Source organism: Antechinus flavipes, chromosome 1 (genome assembly GCF_016432865.1).
Source record: "Antechinus flavipes isolate AdamAnt ecotype Samford, QLD, Australia chromosome 1, AdamAnt_v2, whole genome shotgun sequence".
Lineage (NCBI taxonomy): Eukaryota > Metazoa > Chordata > Mammalia > Dasyuromorphia > Dasyuridae > Antechinus > Antechinus flavipes.
In genome coordinates, this window is record NC_067398.1 from 384,165,502 (window position 1) to 384,187,148 (window position 21,647).

The following is a 21,647-nucleotide window of genomic DNA, read 5'->3' on the forward strand; positions in this document are numbered from 1 at the left end:
TGTCTTACCCAAGACTGAGAATGAGAAAAGGATAATTCCCTTCCCTGCACAGATCTAGAAACATTTCTCTTCCTGTCATAGTTAAAATAAGGATTCAAAGAAAGTTTGGAAAGAGCATAGGAGATGAGGATATTCAAGAGATTCCCATCCATAATAATGTCTTAAATGGAAAAAAAATTAAAACCATTAAAATCAATATGGCGCTGATGTTGGGGTAGTATGATTTATGCCACAGTAATTCCATTATTGGAACCAAAAGTTTTGGAAAGTCTACATTTAATTTTCTTAAAATGATAAAATCACTTATGTTAAAGAACTTTTGAACATGAACATCCACTTATACATTCACTTTTAAAGTCAGAAGGAAACTTCACAATCATTTAGTGACAGGATTTGGGGGGATGGAGAAGAAGGCAACAAACATTTAGTAAGTACCTAATATTGCCAGGCAGTACTAAGTATTTGTCCACATATTTATCTCATTTGATTCTCATAATAATCCTGTTATGTTTGTGATATTATTATTCTCATTTTGCCATTAAAAATCTGAGGCTGATAGAGCTTGTCTTGCACAGAGAGTAAATCTCTGAGGCTAGTTAAATTTAGATCTTCTTAATTTCGGATCTCCTCTATTGCAGCACTAGGATTATTAGACATTGTATAGTCCAACACTGTCATTACAAGTAAATGTTTAAATAACTTTCATGGATAGTACATGCCAGAATTGAGATTTAAACTCAAGTTCCTTGATTCCAAATTCAGAGCTCTCTCCCTTCATTCCTTCTAGTATTTATTTTACAGATGAGGAAACCGAGAACCAGAGTTTAAATGATTTGTTAAAGATCAAACACTTGTCAGGGACAGAACAGAGTTTAAAAACTCATTCTCCTGAACCTGGGTCCAGTGATCCTTGGGTTATATTTGAATATGGAATGTCTCCAACCAAAGTTTTGTGTGACACAAATTACAAGCAGAAAAATGCAGGGAAATACAATTGCAGTGGGTAGGCTCTGAGAGAGCTAAATGCTTGTATTTAAAGAGAAGTATGAATGAGATAATGTCAATTTGGAGAAAGTCAATAATAGAGTTCCTCCAAGTTCTGCTTTTGATTCTATGCTATTCAATTAAAAAATCAAGTGGAAAAGCCTCTGATCCTGATCCAGTGGAAAAGACTCTTCAACCCAGAAATTAGGGTGAGTGCAACAAAGAAATTTTGTTAGAAGAGTTAAAGTAGAATTTCAGCTAAGATGGGACAGATATATAGAAAACAGCCTGTTTCTGTTCAAGGAAAATGTTTAGAGAGCATTGTCAAAGTTATGGAAAGCCAAGGTTTAATTATAAGTTTACAGCAAATCACTGAACTTTTACAAGCTGTAAAGGACATATGTCCTTGTTTCTCTCTTGATAAGGAATTAGATCTAAATGAATGGAAATTGGTTGGAGAGGATCTTTGTCAATTCTATGATAAAAATGGGCCTAACTCAATAATTAATACATATAATGTAATACAATTGGCTATAAGAGGTTATTTAAGTGATAGAATGATGAAAAAGAAAGTACAGGAGGAAGAAGTGCCAACTTTACTAGGTGAAAAGGAGGACAAATCAGATGAGAATGGAGTTAATTACAATTCTGAGTGTGATACTTCACAGCAGGAGGAATTAGGTGATTCCACATCTCATGACCCTCCCCCCCACAATTAACCCTTCATGGGTGGAACAAGGGGGAGGGAGAGAGACAGAAACACAGTCAGCTTCTCCTGTAAAGCAGAATTTGACAAGATTAGAAAAAGCATTAATTAAAGCAAAAAATGAAGGAGAAGATATATCTGATTTTATAAATGCATATCCTGTGATTGAAGAGCTCAACTCCTCAGGTCAAAAAGAGAGAAAATACACTCCTTTTAATTTGGGAAAAATTAAAGATTTGAAAAAGGGTTGCACTCTTTATGGGGCTACATCATCTTATGTGAAGATGTTACTGGATAATTTGTCTTATGAAATCTTAACCCCGAATGACTGGAAATCCATCACTAAAACATGTCTTGAACCAGGACAAAATTTATTGTGGCTTTCAGAGTTTCATGAATTATGTAGGATTCAAGCCCAACACAATAGGCAAACAGGAGCTATTGTACAAGTTGCTTTTGACCAACTAACTGGAGAAGGTCAGGATGCAGAGAGTTCAGAACAGATTTATTATCCCATAACAGTGTATGAGCAAATTTCTAAGGCTGCAATAAAAGCTTGGAATTCTCTTCCTGAACAGAAAGATGGAAATAATGCTTTCACAAAAATAGAGCAAGGTCCCAATGAACCTTTTGCAGATTTTGTGGGATGTTTAGAAACAGCTGTAATGTTTTGGAGATACTGCAGCATTGGAGTATAATTGGAGATAATGCAGCAACAGAAATAATGACTACACATTTGGCTAAGGAAAATGCCAATGAGGTTTGCAAAAGAATTATATGGGGGCTAGACAAAAATGCTTCTTTAGAGGAGATCATTAGATGCTGTGCCACAGTGGGCACAAATGCTTATTATGCCCAGACTATGATGAACATGGAAAGACAAGGTCCTTCTTGGCAAAGGCATTATAGAGAAACTTGTCGATGTTTTCAATGTGGAAAAGTTGGACATTTGAGAGCTCATTGTAGATATGGAGATAGAGTGAGAAGACGGGGTGAGAGAAAACCCAAAACCCCATGTCCAAAATGTAACCGAGGCTTTCATTGGGCCTCTAAATGTATATTGACCCAGAGGAAGGAGAGGCAAGGCCCAGCTCCAAAGTATCAATCAAAGGACAGGTGGGGCATGATAGCAGCTGAGGTTACACCCAGAGAGACTTTAGAAATTCAGGACTCTGATGTCATCAACCAACAGAAAAGCAATCAGGATTACAGTTGGGGAGAATACAGGCCTTTTAAGACAACAAGACAATATCCAATGCAAACAACTCCAATGTAATTACCAGATGATGAGAAGAAATCCCAAATTTGGTAAATAGAAGGGAATTAGGTTAATTGCTTGGGGAAGAGGATCTGCTTATATTTCCACAGGTGGAAAAGGCTAACAATGAGACTGTCAAAAGAACTTTAAAATCTTCAGTTTTCAGTTCCTGAAAAACCAGCAAGAATCACTGGATTCCCTGAGATGAAAAATTGTTGATGAGACCTTTTGCAGTACTTCAGAGCTTACAGGAATTATTAGATTCTTGGCACATGAACTAATGGACAATGGATTGCTTATGGACTATTTCTAGGACTTATGGACATGTGTAAATCTTCAGGTTGATTCATGTTGTTACATTACTACTAGCCTGTGTTATATTGCTATGTGCTTATGTAAATTATGTATAATGCCTCCCATATTGATGGATTTATGTATACCATGTATATCTGTTACAAAGTTCTGGCCCATATTGATGGATTTCTGTGTACCCCCTCAGAAACCCCCTATGTTTTAAAACAAAATAAAGGGGGAGAATTTAATAGTTTATGTGGAAAAAGCTCTAGGAGTTTTAGCAGACAATAACTTCAATAGGAGTCAAAGATAGTTCCTGAATGAATGAAAAAACATTCCTTAAGCAATTATTCTGTTGCAGACACTAAGATATATGCTAAGAATATAAAGTCAAAAAATATTTCCTGCCTTCAAAAATCTTACCTTCTAATAAGATGGACATAACAATAACCATCAGTGGTAGTCAGGGCAGGGTGCTTAGGATTGGGAGGTCACAGGAATCATTAATATAGCCATAGGACAATTGATTGACATGACAACCCAAAGAACTAACTAGATTTTAGGCTGATTTAAAGGAATTGTGTTCTTCAGAATTAGGGAAATCTTACTTCAACCTTATTCATCACAGATCAGAATATATCTCTAAAGCATCGTGATTGATTTGGGCAGTACATTTTTGGAATATCATATTGACAAGGCAGAGTATTCAGAGGAGGGTGACTAAGTGGTATATGGCCTAGGGACTGTATACAGAAATTGTCTTCAGGTTTTTACAGTTGGGCAGATTTAGAGATAAAGGATAGAAATTGAGAAGAAGCTGAAATAGGCTCAATGAAAGGAAAAGATTTGCTTAATTAAAGCTATGCAAAATTGGAATTATTCACTATGGCAAGTTTATCATTAATGATATTCTACAAGTGAAGGCTGGCTGTCCACTTAACAGGAATACTAAAAAGGGATCCTTCTTGGGTACTGGATGGACTAAATAGCCATTGAGGTTCTTTCCAATTCTGATATTCTATAAGTCTATCCTCAATTTTGGGTAGCAAAGAGGTAGAGTCCTGGTATATTCAATTAAAAATAAGAATACCCCTCTTCCTCCTCCCCCAAACCACAGAACCAATGAAAGACAAGTTTAAGAATCAGAAGATTTGAAATTCTTTTCCATCTCTGATATGGGACAGCTTTATGATCATAGACAAGTCATGTTCAGGCTGTGAGTGATTTTCTCTATGGGCATGAGACCTATGAGTGTGTACATGTGTGAATATCAGGGGCAAGAAATTTAGATGAAATAAACCCAAAGAAGATATTTTTCTATAGTAAATGGCAAAATCAAAACAAAACAAGACAAACATCATGAGTGTTTTTCATGAGCAGTGTAAATATTCAAAACTCTATCTACAATGTGTTTCTTTTAGGATGAAAGGATTTCATCATTATGTGAGAACCAGGTTTCCACTTACTGTGGTTAGAGGGAATTATAATAGTAAAATGAATGTCCTGTTCTTGCCCCCAGCACCACCAACGTGAGCCAGTTAAACATCATAGAACTTCAAATTGTGATTCAAATTCAAATTCAAAACACCACACTTCAAATTGTGATCTTCTAAGCAAAAATTTGTCAAGAATCTATTGTATGCTATTCTTTACTCCAACCTTCTCTAGAAATGTTCCAGGTTTTCCCATCCTTTCATAGACCCTATAGAAATTCAGGAACTATTTGGACAACATATTTTACCTTTCTTCTATGCAAAGGGTTTGTGAACCCATATTTATACTGATCTTTTGATTTTGTTCCTTGCTTCCAGCAACATATGTGAAAGGACTTAATAGAATTTTAAAAAGCAAGCATACTTCTGTGTACAGAATTAATAATATAACTCATATATATAGTACATTATACTTTTAAAAATGTAGATACTAAAAGCAAAATACAAATTCTTTTTGAAGTTGTAATGAAATTTATTGTAATCTTTGACATTCTGTGTTTGTATATTGAAAAGGAGACCTCATAGTTGAAATCACTGAGAACCACTGTTATAGTTGAAAGGGAATAGGACTCCAAATTCTAAAGACCTACATTTGACAATTTCTAGTGATGACCTCCTTCTAGTCATAAATAATAATGACAATATTTGGAAACCAAATCAGACCAAACCAAACCAAAGCCATCCCTAAATCCAAGGCCATATAGTATCTTTACTACCTTTAATAAAGAACTGAAAAAATGAAATACAGTGAAGAGAGTCCTAAATTTAGAATCAAGGAACTTGGGTTTAAATCTCAATTTTGCCATTAATATACTTGAAAGTTTTTTCACATTATTTAAACATTTACAAATAATAGCAGTATTGAGCTACTTAAGTTCTCTGAGCTTCATTTTCTTTCTGTATAAAATGGAGACACTCATATTTGTATTGCCTGTCTGTCAGGGTAGCCATGAAAATCAGCTATCAGATAAAATGATGTACATCATAGCACTTTGTAACTGTTAAGTGCTATATAGCTGTAAGGTCTTTATTCTCATTTTTATCCATTGAAGATAACTGACTTTTCTAATAATTGCAATAGTGATCTACCCTTTTGAACAGTGGTTTTACAAAATCTACTTTGGGATCCAATAAAAGTTTTCAAGGTATCTATAAAATGCCAAATAAAACATATTTAAAATTTTTTATGACATTTTCTCAGTGTCCATCTGAAGATATCTTTCTATGTATTCACATGCAATAAGGACAGTTTCTTTATATTTATGTTGTCAATATTCCCCTTACTTTCTTCAAAGTGAGCCTAAAACAAGACACTCTTCATTTGAGATAATGTTTCCTCTCCTGCAGTCTAAATTCTCATATGTAAATAATTTTTTAAAAATTTAGCATGCAATTATTAGAATTTTGAAAACAGACAGGATGTTGTTAGATTTTCCATTTTCCATTTTACTACTTTCAACCTTTCAACAGTTAGGATATGAAAAAAATTATAGTATTAATTCATACACATTATATGATTTCCCATGACAAACAGGAAAAAAATACATTGAATAGTACATTTGCTTTATTATGCCAGTAGTTGTTATCACTTATGTGACCTAATTTACCACCATATTATTATTTCTCCATAAAATTTTATTCTTAAAAGAACCTAATCCTTGTAAGAAAATGGTAAGGCAGGTTTCTGGTTGAAGTTGAATAATACTTCAATTCACTTTTTCCCCCAGTTATTCTTTCTTAATGATTTGAAAACGTGACAGGATTCTCTCAAAAAATAGAATTTTATTTCTATAGAAATAATTTTGGAGTCTTCTACAGATTTTAGTTTGTCAAATCTATAGGGTAATCAAGGTAACAATTTCTAGTGATGACCTCCTTCTAGTCATAAATAATAATAACAATATTTGGAAACCAAATCAGACCAAACCAAACCAAAGCCATCCCTAAATCCAAGGCCATATAGTATCTTTACTACCTTTAATAAAGAACTGAAAAAATGAAATACAGTGAAGAGAGTCCTAAATTTAGAATCAAGGAACTTGGGTTTAAATCTCAATTTTGCTATTACTATACTTGAAAGTTTTTTCACATTATTTAAACATTTACAAATAATAGCAGTATTGAACTATATAATGTCTAATGTTCCTTCAGGCAGCTTAGAGGTACAGTAGATGGAGGCCTGGAATCAATGGTGCTGGTGCTGTGGTGGGAAGATTAATGCCACAGTAATTTTATCACTAAAGCCAAAAGTTTTGGAAAGTCCACATTTTATTTTCTTAATGTGATAAAATCACTTATGTAAAGAACAGCTGTACACAAACACCTACTTATACATTCATTTTTAGAGTTAGAAGAAAACTTTACAATCATTTAGTGAAAGAATTTAGTGGGTTGAGAAAGGCCACAAACATTTCTTAAGCACCTACTATGTGCTAAGCATTATGTCAAGTATCTTTCTAACAATATCTTCTCATTTTATCATCACAACAACCCTGTTCTGTAGGTGGTATTATTATTCCCATTTTGCAGTTAAGCTACTGAGCATAAGTAGCTTGCACAAGGTAATACAGATAATTAAATCTCTGAGGCTAGATTTAGGGCTGGTAAGGCTGGGTAAGACTGTTGCTATACAGAATTCCCAGTGGGTGGCAGACCATTCCTTTTTTTCTTTGCTCTCAAGAATACAAAAGAAGAAAAAATATAAAAGAATACAAAAGTTTACAATATTAGGGGCTGGGCATATTCCCAGTTACTGTTTGCAGAGGTCTCACTCTGGACAAAGTCCAAATTCTCCCTGATATTTTACCTGCAGTACCAAGTAGGATGTTTTTTCATAAATTAGGTTAAAATGTCTTGAAATAATACTTTATGAGAATACTTTATTTTTTGGAATAAATTAACTTGGTTATGAAATCTATAAATTTTGTTAAGCATTTGCTTATGATATTGACAGATATAATAATTTTCTTCATATAAATAAACAAGAAAATTATCTAGGTGACTCTCCTTTTCTTTCACTTCAAGGTGCCAAAGTTTAAATCTCTAATTTTATCCAAAGTAGCTCTGTCTAGTCCTCTCATTTCTGCCTTGAGGACCCCACCACCAGTGAGACCTTACAAGTCCTTTAATTCAGATGTCTCTTCTGCACTCAAGCTTCCATTGAAATCTAAGGGAATTCATGGTGCAGGAGATTATAGGATTGCACAGTGTATAACAATAAAGAGAAATATATCTTTAATTCAAGATCCAATGTGGTATAGCCTTTCTTCTTGCTAAAATTTCAATGAATAAAAAGTGAATTCTAACAAGAGGAAAAAATTCAGATATGAATCAAAAAATATTGTTTTCTTAAAAGAATAAATTATGTAGCCTATGTCTATACAAATTACATTTTAAAAAATCAGATGAAATCATATAATAAATCACTTTGTAATCCCTAAGTCAATATATGAATTTCAGCTATCATTATCATTATTACAAGTCACTGAAAAGAATAGTTTAAAAATGCTGAAGGATTTAGTCAAGATAGTTTTAAAATCATGTGCATGTAAATGAAAAAGAAAACTTTGTTTGAGAAAATGCAAACCTTGAAAACAAAAGTTGAAAGAAATAGAATTGACTTGAATTTCACCAGTTTCCCAAATGGCTTAATTATGAATACTAAGTAAATTTTGATTCCCAGATGGAATTTTTATTAGAGTCCCTCAAACTTTGCATATCTGTCATTTAATTATGAATTCTTGACATATAAGATAAAATATTCTTTGTTTCTTATTTTTTAAAAAATCTTATTCTTTTGGACTATGATTTTAAGTATGCCAACAACAACAACAAATTCCAGGTGTAGAAGGCAAGACTTAAACCTAGTTCTTTTTGATCCTTAGCCTGTGTTTCCATGCTCTGCACTACTTGGCTTCTTCATATATAATATTTATGATGTCAAAAAATGATTGATGCTGTTTAAAAATTACAAACTAGGATAGTAGTGTTCACTATGAAGTCAATAGAGTTTTTGAAAATGCAAGAGAGTTAGTTAATCATAGAATCATAGGGCTAGAGGGATCTTAAACAATCATCTATTCTATCCTCCTTCCAACCATCTCTGACAGATGAGATATTATTCTATTTTTAAAGATTTCTGAAGAAGGAAATTCCATAGCTTCCCTTGGGTAACCCATTTCAACACTTAACAACCTTTCCTGGCAGGAAATTATTCTTCTCATTGCAGCTTAAGCCTATTTACTTGTGATCTGTCCTAAATGGAGATAGAAAACAGCTGGTTACCATACTAGCTCAAAGTTCTTGGTATGCTCTATTTAAATGTAGCTACTACATCCTCTCCACTCTGCTTTCTTTTCTATCAGATACATAATCTCTCAGCTCTTTCATTTTTTGGTCAAATAATTACATTTTAGACAGCATTTGAATCTGCATACTTATGTGTAGGAATTCTTTCCATCTATGAAGATGGAATCTTTCCATTCTTCAGATGATTATCTTTAGGACTGGGTGTAAGGGGTGCTCTGGAAGACTGATACTTCTTATGTGAGGGCCTGCAGAATCCTTTTAAGGGGGGGCTTATCCACCTTTGGTATCTACCTGATTCGCCCAGCTCTCATTATGACCATAAGAAGCTGTAAAATGCAGAGCAGACGTATCAGGTAACATGCTGGCAGATGAATGAAACCAGGTCGAGGATAAGTAATATGTCTCACACCCTTTAGTGAGTCAGGGGGATGTCCTCCTTACCCAAGCACGTGAAGACTTCCCTTGGAAGAATAGGCAGTTAGGAACAATTTGTTCCAAAACTGTGAAGACAACTGAAATAAATGCTTTGGAGTACTTAGAGCTTGGTCAGACATTGAAGAAACAAGTTCATCCACTGCATCCAGGCCACTGCCAGTATCTTGATGCCAGTGGCAAGGCATTGACACTGGACTTTTATGACTTTGTAAGAAAGAGTGAGGCTGATGGCTTCACAAGTCAAAACATTATCCACGATGTTACTGCTCCTCTTCAAAAACAAAAGACAAACAATAAAAACAACTTCTTTAGGATCAGGGAACAAAATTTGATTTTTTGATTATCAGTTTTCTGGTGATGAAGGTTAATTAATTTAATGTGAGACAGAAACAGAGGTTAAGTTATACATCGCAATTTTCTACCTTAAGAAATGGTACTTTGTTAGCACAACTTTCTGGAAACCCAGAACCTATCTACCTCATAGGGAGACACAGTAATAAGACTTTTGTGGAGATTTGGAATAGTATCAGAACCATGAGATCACAGGACCATCTAGAAGAAGACAGCCAAGTGATACAGTGATAGACTGCTGCATTTGTAACAGGAAGATCTGCATTCAAATCCAGTCTCAGATACTTTTTTTGCTTTATGGGTCATTTAACTTTTTCCTGCCTCAATTTCCTCAACTATAAAATGGGAATAATAATAGCATCTATATCATAGGGTTATGAGGATGAAATGAGATAACATTTGCAAAGTATTTACTGCAGTGTCTGCTGCATAGTAGCTGTGACATAAATGCTTATTCCCTTTCCCATCTAGTCTAATATTCTTCTTTTGCAGATGAGGAAACTGAGGTCTGTGAATTAAGTGACTTGTTCAAGGTCACAGAGCATTATTATCAAAGGAAAGGTTTTGGATTCAGGTTCTTTGACTCGAGTCATTATTTTTTCCATTGTACCATATTGTTATAAAAAACAAAGCACTTATCCAGTTTAATGGTTTGGAAAGACAAACTGTGATATAGTTTATAAAAAGGGTGGGGAGCCTTCATTATCTCATTTTGCTGTGCATAAAATTCTAAATCCTAAAAAAAAAAAAAAAAAGAATGTACTTATAAAAAGCCAATTAGTAAATGATGGCAACTGTAACAATAGCTAATACATAGAAATTCTATATAGCACATTTTAAAATTGGCAAAGTGTTTGATCGTCAAAACAACCTAGTGAGGGAGGTGCTGTTATTATCCACATTTTATAGATGGGAAAACTGAGGCTAAGAAAAGTTGTGACTTGCCCAGAATCACACAGCTAATAAGTGTTTGAGGTAGGTTGAAACCTGGTAATTATAACTCTGGATATTTTTTCCTCTCCTCAAAAAATACTAATGAATTAGGTAGATACCAAAGGTGAATAAGTCCCCCCTTAAAAGGACTCAGTAAGCCCTCACATAACAAGTACCAGTTTTCCTGAGCACCCCATATACCCCAGCCCTAAAAATAATCATCTGAGGAATGGAAAGATTCCATCGTCATAAATGGAAGAAATTCCCAACACAGATTCTTAAAATTGAAGCAAATATCTTAAAGGATTTCTAAATTTTTAAAATAATTTCATGTGGTTTTGGATTAATCATTATTTTTAGATATGAACTACAATTTTCTACATGGTTTTAGGATTGCAAGTTGGAACAACCTTTTGAAATTATCTAGTCTTTTGTACATATGAGTAAACTGAGACCCAGAGAAGTTAAAAAAAAAAGTGCATTGCCTAGGGTCACACCGATCAACTTTTAATTCAGATCTCCATTTCTAACCCTAAATTCTGCATTATTGGATGTGGTCTAATGTAGACTGCTTCCACTATTCATTTTGCTCTTAGTGGTATATGACATCATAGAGATAATGAATAAAGTCTTTCTTCGCTTTTGCAAAAAAAGAGATATGGGCAAGAGAGAGTCTAGACATCTGCCCAGTGCTTGATGGTTGAATGGATTCCCCCCTCCCCAACTATAAGATCCCTGACTTCGTCAGAATTTATCAGTATATTGTTTTAATGTTTTATGCAGTGTTTCTCTGACTCCATTATCATGTCTTTGCAACCCAACAAGAACAAAAATCACCCGTCCAACTCTGTCAAATAACTATTTTGAAATTAATTGATGGATGTCAAATTCAACTATTTACCAGTTTGCATATAAAACCCCAGCTACTGTTTCCCTGAGCTGATTTCTTGCCCTTACCTTAGGGAAACAGTAGTGGGCACCAGTGTGTATCCTGTGATTCATGGCCCACTCCCAGGGTTAAACTATTAAGCTGCAGACAAACAATGGGTGTTTGTCATCTTCTCTGTTTCCATTTGCCAGACACAGGGCCCTGGATGGATGTCTTTGGTAAGTAGAATTTTTCTTTTTCTTTTCTTTTTTAATTGCATCTGGAAACAATGAAGAACAATTATCTGATGTAGCATCCCTTCTGCCCCAGGTGTTTTGTGACTCATTCAGTTCTCCCTGTAAACTCATTAAGTGGGTTTGGGGAAGGATGCTTTGAGTAAAGTTACATATTAAAAATGGTTTGGCAATAACAATGTAATTACAAAACCAAGAAGAAGAAAAAGAATAAGAAAAAGAAAAAAAAAAAAAGAAGAAGAAGAAAGGGCTTCAGTTGTGATCTGAACACTTGTAACCACCAGCTAAAAAAATACAGTGTTGAGGAAAAGGGTGTGCAAACAGGCTGGCCAAAGCTTGTCATTTTCAAAATTAGGTTTGTAATTAACTTTGCCCTATCTCCAGGGAATATTGGAAGTAGAGCAAGAAAAAAACCAAATGAAAGAAAACAAAATATACCAACCTTGCCATGCTTTGGGTTTTCCAAAATGCTGTTTTGGAAGAAAAGTAGCTGAACAACCAGTTCTCCTTGGGATGGCTTGAGCTAGCTAATGAAAATCTTGAGAACAGTAACAAAGGGTACCCTGGAAGCCATTTGGAATTGAAAGTCTGTGATCTCACAGTGGATTTCAATTAGGACTGGGTGGTTCTTGTTTCACTCCAAGCTCTTTGCATGTCTTGAACTCTTTATTTTGTCTTTGAGCTTTGGCTTTGGCAGTCCCCAAGACATGTCTTGCCAAATCACTTTTCCCCTTAACTTTTAGGTCCACATGTATTTTTAGGGAAATTTAATCCATATGTGTGAGTTGCACTTAATATGAAATCATCAAAATATTTTCATGTGAACCATCCAGAAGTCTTAAGAATGCCCCACTTATAGGTCATAAAAAAAAACAAAAAACAAAAAACAAAAAAAAAAAAACTTCTTAGAATTAGGAAGTTGTGTTTTTGGGGAAAGAGTAAACAGTTAGAAGGAATCCAAGGTTTAAGGCCTGGGAGACTCAAAATCTAAATTCATGAGATCTAATAGTGCTATGGACATGAAAAGAGTGATCTTTTATCTCCAGAATTATTAATAGGAGGTTTACATTTCAATGCCTTTAATAGTTTGGGACAAATTATTTCAGGCTAAAAATGGAAAATATTTGAATGTTGGATTGGTGACATGACAAATGCAGCATAAAAGTAAACTAGATTTGCAATTTACAGGATGTAAGTTTATCTTTTAGCTCTTCTATTTATTACCTGTGTGATTGTCAGTAGAATCTTGGGTTCTCCAGCCCTCGTTAAGTGAGTTTCTTTGTAAAATGAAAGGGTGAATTAAAAGGCTTATTATTAGATTTCCAGAAGGAACCTTCTAGCTTACAGAACATCTGGTCTAATCCTTTCCTTTTTTTTTTTAAGATGAGGAATCCAGGTGGCATGAAAGGTAATTGAATTTGTCCAAGGCCATACTGAGAGCATCCAGCAAGGTAGTTTTTTGCAGTGTAGCCTTGTACTCTTTCCACTGTTCTTGTTCAGTTGTTTAGTTGTGTCCAACTCTTTGTGACCCTCATGGAACATAGCATGACAATACTATCCATGGTTTTTTTTTTTTTGGTAAAGATACTAGAATGATGTGACATTTCCTTCTCCAGTGGATTAAAGCAGAAATGAATTAACTTACCCATAGTCATATAGTTAGTAAGTGTCTGAAGCTGTATTTGAACTCAGATCTTTCTGACTCCAGGACTAGTATTCTATCTATTGAGCCACCTACCTGTCTATTCCTTTCATTACCTCATACTAAATGTGTCACTGTCAGTACTAATAGTAAATGAATGAAAAAGTCACATTTAAGTTGGAAGTGGATAGTATCTTTGTTCATAGATATTTATTGATTACTTATTAGACTCACATGTTTGTGATGGTCCTATGGTGAATACAGAGATGTAATAAGCATAATCCTAGTCTTCAAGTAATAATACTTATTAGATTTAGATTAGATTAGATTAGATAATAATAATTAGGGAAGGTCAAAATATTATTAGTAATAGTAGGTAATATGTTATATAAAATAGTATTAATATATTAACATAATACATTGCCATATTACATAGAATATTTGTAATAATATATTAATATAATTTTATTACAGAATAATAATAGGTAGCATATATAGAGTAATTTAATACTTTACAATATCTCATTTTTAACCCCACAGATATTTTGGGAGGCAAGTGCTATTTTTATCACCATTTTACAAATCAGTAAACTGAGGCAGACAGCAATTAAATGTCTTGCCTAAGGTTATATAGATAGTATATCTCTGAGACCATATATGGATTCAGGCCCTTCTAACTCCAGTTCCAATGCTAATGATTTGATAGACGAAGAAACATCTGGTCTTTTTTTTTCCTTCTTTTTCTTTCAAAAGCTTGTGACCCATAGATGACATTATAATCAGACAAAAGAAGCTAAGGAATTGTGTGGCAAGTTGCTTCTCTTCTTTATATTTTAGTTTCTTTACATTATGAAATGAGGGACTTAGCTTGGATCATCTAAAGAATCCTCTTGATATTATTATTTTTTAATGAAATGAACATATGGTAGCTTGCTTTTTCATTTTCATTTTTACTCAGGAAGGTAGAGAAATCTTTCTTTTCTGAATTTTATAGCAGGTTAAACAACCATGGAAATTGCTCTTCAGGGTTTTTAATTAAATTGTACTGGCATAGGCCAAATCGATACACCAATCCAAGCCTATCAAGTAAATGCTTTCAGCAGTAGGTAGTGTTCTTTTAGCCAATTATGGTATCAGGAAGCCAATTGGAGGTTCCATCTAAATAATAGTTCTATATAATAATATTTTCCAGTTCCTAAATTATTACTCATTTACTGAAGTCTTCTTTTTGCCCCATTTCCTAAAGCAATGACCAAGCTCTTGAAAGGCTCCTGGGTATTATTTAGATACAAATCTAATGCAGTGACCCTGAATTGCAGTTGCATAGCTCAAGAGCCTAGAATGGGGTGCCTCCAATCTCATTTGATTTTGATTCTTGGACACCAGGGGGGGCTCTGAGAATGTGGTCTTCAGTTTGGCTTTTGTCTCCAATTAGAAGCCTTTTTTAAGAACCCAAAGGAGAAATCAAATAGATGTCATTTTGCCAATCCATATTAAAAACAAAACAAAAGAAAAACCCAAACCTTTAAGTTAGCAACTACAAATTAGCTCTTAGACCAAGGGTCTGAAAGAAATTAGGATAGAACTAAAATAAATTATAAAATTTAAAAGCTACTAATAAAAACTGAAGAGGGAGGGAAAAACCCAAACAATGATTATCCACAGTTTTAATGTTATCCAATTTTGGGCTATTGGAATCTAAATAATTTTGAGATAATGAATTCTTTTTCTCTTTCCCTTTTTCTCTCCCCTCTGTTCTCCTTGTTCTCTTTCTCCTTTCTTCTCCTCTCTCTCACTCTGCCTCCCCCTCTCTAATATATAAATCATCTCTCTCTGTCTCTGTGTCTCTGTTTTCCCCTACACTCAGGCAAAGTGCCATCTTATTCGACATCACTATTGTGTTTTTAAGTGCAAGAAGCACTAGTGAGCATTTGATAATTTGTAATATTTTTAGGTGAATATCATTTTTTTCAGAGGTTCTTTCTTTTCTTGACTATACTCCCAATAGATAAGTGCCTTTCCTATAATGTACCAATAGGATGACAGATTATCTGTGACTTCTGCTTAAATATCATCTTTGTCAGAGTTTACAGATTATGTATTTTAGTGTTTTACTCAAGAACCTATACTATGTACAAATATATCTATTCAGAGTTGAAAGGAATCTTAAATAATTTCTGTTTCTGGAGCATTGCAGCAATACTGAGTGCCTTATTCTTTTGTAGGTTCATAATTTAAGTTGAGAGCTTGAAAAGAGGAAGACCTGAATTGCTTTCTTTTTTTTTTCTTTCTTAAGTTTCCCTATCACTAATATTGTTTTTATTTTTATTTTTAATTTAATTTATTTTATTTTCAAGTCTGAATTCTCTTCTTTTCACCTTCTTTCTTTCATTGAGAAATAAATAAAAAAAAAAAAAACACTGTCATAAACACCTCTAGTCAAGCTCAACAAATCCCTGCACTAACCATGTTAATATATATAGTTCATAAATAATGAATCTATGTTATATATAATACTTGTGATATATATATGTGTGTGTGTGTGTGTGTGTGTATAAATGCCTAACAAATATATAGGCCCACACACATCTGTGTCTAATCAACATTTTGGCATATATTTATAGATATACACATATATTATATCTAATATGATATAATGTAGGTATACACATACATATGTATGCTTTAAAATACAACCTGAGTGCATCATCTCTTTATCTTTTACTAACTTATTTCATGATGAGCCATTCTGCAAGTGTGATTGGTCATTGTGTTGATTAAAGGTATTTATCTTTACAATGTGGTTATTATATAAGGTGTTAACCTGCTTCTCTTCACTTTACTTTGCTAAATTCACATATGTTTTATCAGAAACCATCATATTCATCATTTCTTATAACGCAGTAGTTATCACATATATATTATTATATGTTCAGTCCCAAATCATGAATTGATGGGAAGTCTCTGATTTTCCAATTTTTTGTCAGCACAAAAAGAGCTGCTAGAAATATTTTTGTACATATGGGTATTTTCCTTTTTCTTTGATCTCTTCTGATATAAATTTAGTATTGGTATTGTTGAATCAAAAGATATGAGCAATTTAAAAGCTTCACTAAGTCCCACCATTCCCTCAAGCTATTATTCTATATTTTTCCTCTCCTTTTAGGCTAAACTCTTTGAAAAAACTCCTTGTATTTACAAAGTGAGCTTGCTTCTGAATTTATCACTTGAGTTTTTTCTCTCCAAAGTTACCAATTTTTTTTATTTCCCAAACTGATGGCCATTCTACAGTCTTCAAAATTCTCAATACTACTACAGTATAATACTGCTACATTTCTCCCTGGACACTTTTTCCCCTCCGGGTTTCATGATGCTATTTTATCCTGTCCTGCTACCTGTCTAACCCCTCCTTCTCAGTCTCCTTTCCTAGCGCATTATCCATATCATGTCTTCCAAATGGGTTTTTCTCAACATTTTGTCCTATCCTCTATTCTCTTCTCCCTTTAACTTCTCTCCCTATCCTGATTGCCTCATTAATTTCCATAAATTAGAAATATCTAAAAGTTAATTCATTATTTCCCCCTTCAAACTCTTCTTCCAAAAATCAATTTCTTTAGTACCCAACACTAGTTACAGTCTCCTAGACTTATCTCTATTATCTTATTATCCCTTTCCATAGATAAAATAAATTAGAGAATCTTGCCATTTCTATCTTTATGATATCTCTCTACTTATATAATTGCTAACCTAGTTCAGGCCTTTATCACATCTTGGCTAGATTCTTGCAAAAGCTTCTCAAATTTTTAATCTCATTCTCTGTCTCTCTTCCTTCTCTCTCCTCTTCTCTTTTTCTCTTCTTTCTTTCTTATCTCTCCTATTTTGGTTCATCCCTCACATTGTGGCCAAAGTAATTTTCTTTAAGTGAGGATCTATCAATAAAATTCCCTCCACTCAACTAGCTTCCTGTTGTCTTTATGATAATCTATAAACTCTGTTTATCTCTTAAAATTCTTCACAAATTGGCCCCAAACTATCTTTTCAGCCTTATCATACTAATTCCTTCCCTGCACTCTATGTTCTAGCAAACTGGTCTTCTCTTTCTATTCTTCATACATGACACTCTATCTTCCATTTTTTATGCATTTGTGCTGGTTGTTTTACATACCTGGAATTCACTCTTTCCTTTACTCTGCATCATAGAATTTTCTCACTTTAAGATGCAGTTCAAGCTCCAACCCCTGGGTGAAGCCTTTCTTGATCCTGACACTATTGCTTATACCATCTTTCCCAAAATGACTTATATTTAACTGTTATGTGTATATTGAAATTTATTTATACATATCTATGTATGAATATACACAGATACAGATACACACAGACACACCCACATACACATCCCTATATGTGTGTGTGAGTATACACATGCATATATACTTATCTTCTCCATTAGAAGGTAGCACCTTACAGCTAGGGAATTGTCATTTCATTCTTTGTATTTATATCCTCAGCATCCAATATAGTAGACATGAAATATTTTTTGATTGATTGATACTTAGCATGATACCTTGCTCATAATACAGTACATATTCAGTAAAGATTTATTGATCCATTTCTTCATTCAGCAAAGATTTATTAACCTCATATTATAATGCAAGGCAGTAGAGACACAAAGACAAAATAGCAGCATCTACTTTTAGACAGTCTATATTCTGAATTGAGTGTAGGGCACAATGCATACAGAGATAAAATACATATGAGATATATAAAAGTAAAGGCAGTGTATATGTGTATGTATGTAGTGTGGTACAGAGAGATGCTTCATGTAGGCAGTGGAACTCAAGATAGTCACTGAAGGGAGTTACTGCTCTTAACAAGTGGAGTTGTGAAAGGAGTACATTTCAGGCTAGAAGAGTAGGGTGAAAAAAAAAAAAAAACAACCCTAGAAAGTAGGTTGATTACTATTCGTCAGAGATCTTTGCCTTAGAAGCTTACTGACTGAGGGATTTAAGTAAACATCATCAAACCTCTTTCAGACTCAGTTTCTTAATCAGTTTATTCATTGCTTTTCAATTTTTAGTGCACCTCCACTTTTATTATCTTTTTTTGTACCTCAAAATAGTCCTTTGAGAGGCAGGACAAGTGTTATTATCATTATAAATGAGACTGAGAGATGCTGAGATACTTGACCAAGGTCAAATAAGTATTAAGTGATGGAGTTGGATCTTCTCATACATATTAGGCCTTCTGTCCTTTGATCCAGTACTAATTCCAGTAAAAGACATTGCCTCTAACTTACTACTGTGTTCAGGAGTTTTCTTTGCACTGGCTCCAATAGAATAATTCTAAGCTAATATATATTATGTGAGAAAAATCATAGAGTTGAGGTCATTTTTCATCATTACTTTAAGAGAATGACTTTGAGAAGTCCATGTTTGAAAATTCTGAAATTAAAAAACAAAAAAGGTTCCCGATTCATTCTTGAATTCATTAATGTAGTACATTTATCAATGTACATCTCAGTCTTCAATTTTGTCCATCTTTCTTGATGATTCTTCCATAAAGAATATATCTAACACATAAGAAGTCTTCCATTGCTTTTTCAGCATCTACAAATTGGCCTTTATTAAGTGTTTGATGTGTATAAGATCTTTTAGTAAATTCTGATGCTTCAAGATTAAAATAAAATTATGTCTGACTCTCAGGGAGCTTACATTCTTATGGAAAATGAATGTCCACATAGCAATATAAAATAAGGTTGAATAATGGATGTAAAGGAGAAATTCAAAGTACTGAAGGAGTATTTGAGGAAGGAAGGAGTGTTTTCATTTAGTTGGTATCAGCAAAGGCCTGAGTTGGTGTCAGGAGAAATGGTATCCTATATTGGATAATAATAAAGATTCTCAAAAGTAGAGATGCATCCCAATCATGAGAAATAGTTTATGCAAATGTGTTGAGATAAAAAATGAGATATTGGATTCTGAACTATAGATTGTAATCTAGTTTGTCTGAAACATGGAGAAAGTAAAAAGGATTCATGTGAAATGAAGATGAAAAAATCTAGATCCCTATATGCTACATTAAAGAGTTTGAATTTTGTCCTTGAAAAAATAGAGTATTTCTGAGTGAGTGACATGGTCAACAATATGTATTAGGAATATTAATTTGGTAGCTATATTGAAGGTAAATTGGAGGGGGAAAAAGACTGAAGGCAATGAGATTAGTGAGGAGGCTATTAAAATAATCTAAATTAGAAAGGGTGAAGGCCTGACTAAGGTGACAGTAGTGTGAATTCTGAGTTATTATAGAAGTAGTGACAGAATTTGAGACACAGTGTGGTTCTATGGAAAACATATTGGCTTTAGAGTCAGCAAATCCGGTTCAATCATCCTCTACCTCCTATATATTAATGATGCTTAACTACCAGTGTGACTATCCATATAACATAAATACCCTGGGTATTGATTTCTTTATTTGTAAAATAAGGGATCTGAATAAACTTTTAAGTCTTTTCTGATTCTATCTCTATGATCCTATGAACCAATTCTACCCATCCATCCATCCATTCATCATCCATCCATCCATCCATCATCTATCTATCATCTATCTATCTATCTATCATTTTCTTAACTATAATAAATTATAATAATATGATTTACTCTTTTCTCAAGTCTCTATCATTAATAATATATTATAATCCCTAATTGTTAAGGGACAGGTCAGTTCTCTGAGAGCCTCCACAGCGGTGAATCATAACATCTGAAAGTTGCAGGACAGCCTTTGCTGACACAGGTGTTGCAGACTGGAGGCAATCCAGGGATAGATAAATTGGAGGCAGAGGGAAGATGAGAGAGGTCAGACAATGTAACAGTCTCTCAGTAGGGAGGTCAGAGAATAGGAACTGCCTCTCAGTCTCTTTGTATCATCCTCTCAAAAGAGGAGATCCATTCTGCAGGTCTAGGTTGGATCTCCAGCAGACACTGTCAGGTGGCTTCTGTGTATTCCAACAGCTTCTGTTTATTCCAACACATAATAATTCTTTTATTTACTTTGTAATTATTTGAAAATCTTAATTTTTATGTAATCATGGTGTTTTCTAAGATTGCTAGGTATACAATATCATGATAATACTACTGGTATTAAACATATAGTGATGTGTATGTTTGAATAATTGAAACCATTGTATAGTATTGCAAATGTAATGCTAGTTGATCCATTTCTTTTACTCAGGTTTGATTAAATCTCACCATCTATCTATGGTATTTATTGTTATTGATAGATCTATAGCTATACACACACACAAATTCACAGTTGTCATGCAACCCTATGTCAAAATCATGGAAATATCTATTTTTTCACTCATTTTAAAAAATAGAGATTACAACGATTTCTTTCTCAATGCCATTGGTTTCATTCCTCACTGAGGAGGCTTTATAATATTCTAGGGAATTAATGAAATTTTGATTCCATCTCTAAATAAGGACACTTTGGGAACTTTATTACCATCAGAAGTCATGTATGTGGGGAAAAAGTTTTTAGGTTATACTTCATAATACTGAAAACCACCTTTGAAGAAGTTTTTTAATGATTTACTTGACATAATTTTTCAGGGATCATTGAACAAAATTATTTCTCTAGTCACATCTGTTATAGTCTGATGTGATTTTGATGCCTGTGTGAAAGACAACGCCCTGTCTGAGAAAATATTCAAAATTGTTTTTTGCTCAACCAAGCCAAATGATTTCCTGGAAATCAATAAACAATTAGCACAGTAGGATCTTCTAACTTCTACATTTTTCTGTCAGTGGTATAAGCCCAAAATGTCCTTTTAAAGGAAACCCCTTATAAAAAAATGTCTCTTCCCTTCTCATGTTTACATCAGACAAACACTCATGGAATATCTTCATAAAGGCTTTAAGTGGATGAGCAGGCAGGCATGTTGCTTGGGAGTAGCTGATTTTTTCTCATCCAATTTTTCTTTTGTAAAAGTGCTGTTGATCATCTTTTCCATTCTTGTAATACTGTCTTTGGGGTATTTTGAAAAAGTAACATTTAAGTGCCTTAAAATGCACTAATTCTAGCATGTATTAATTTAAAAGATATTAAATCAGATCTTCCCACTCT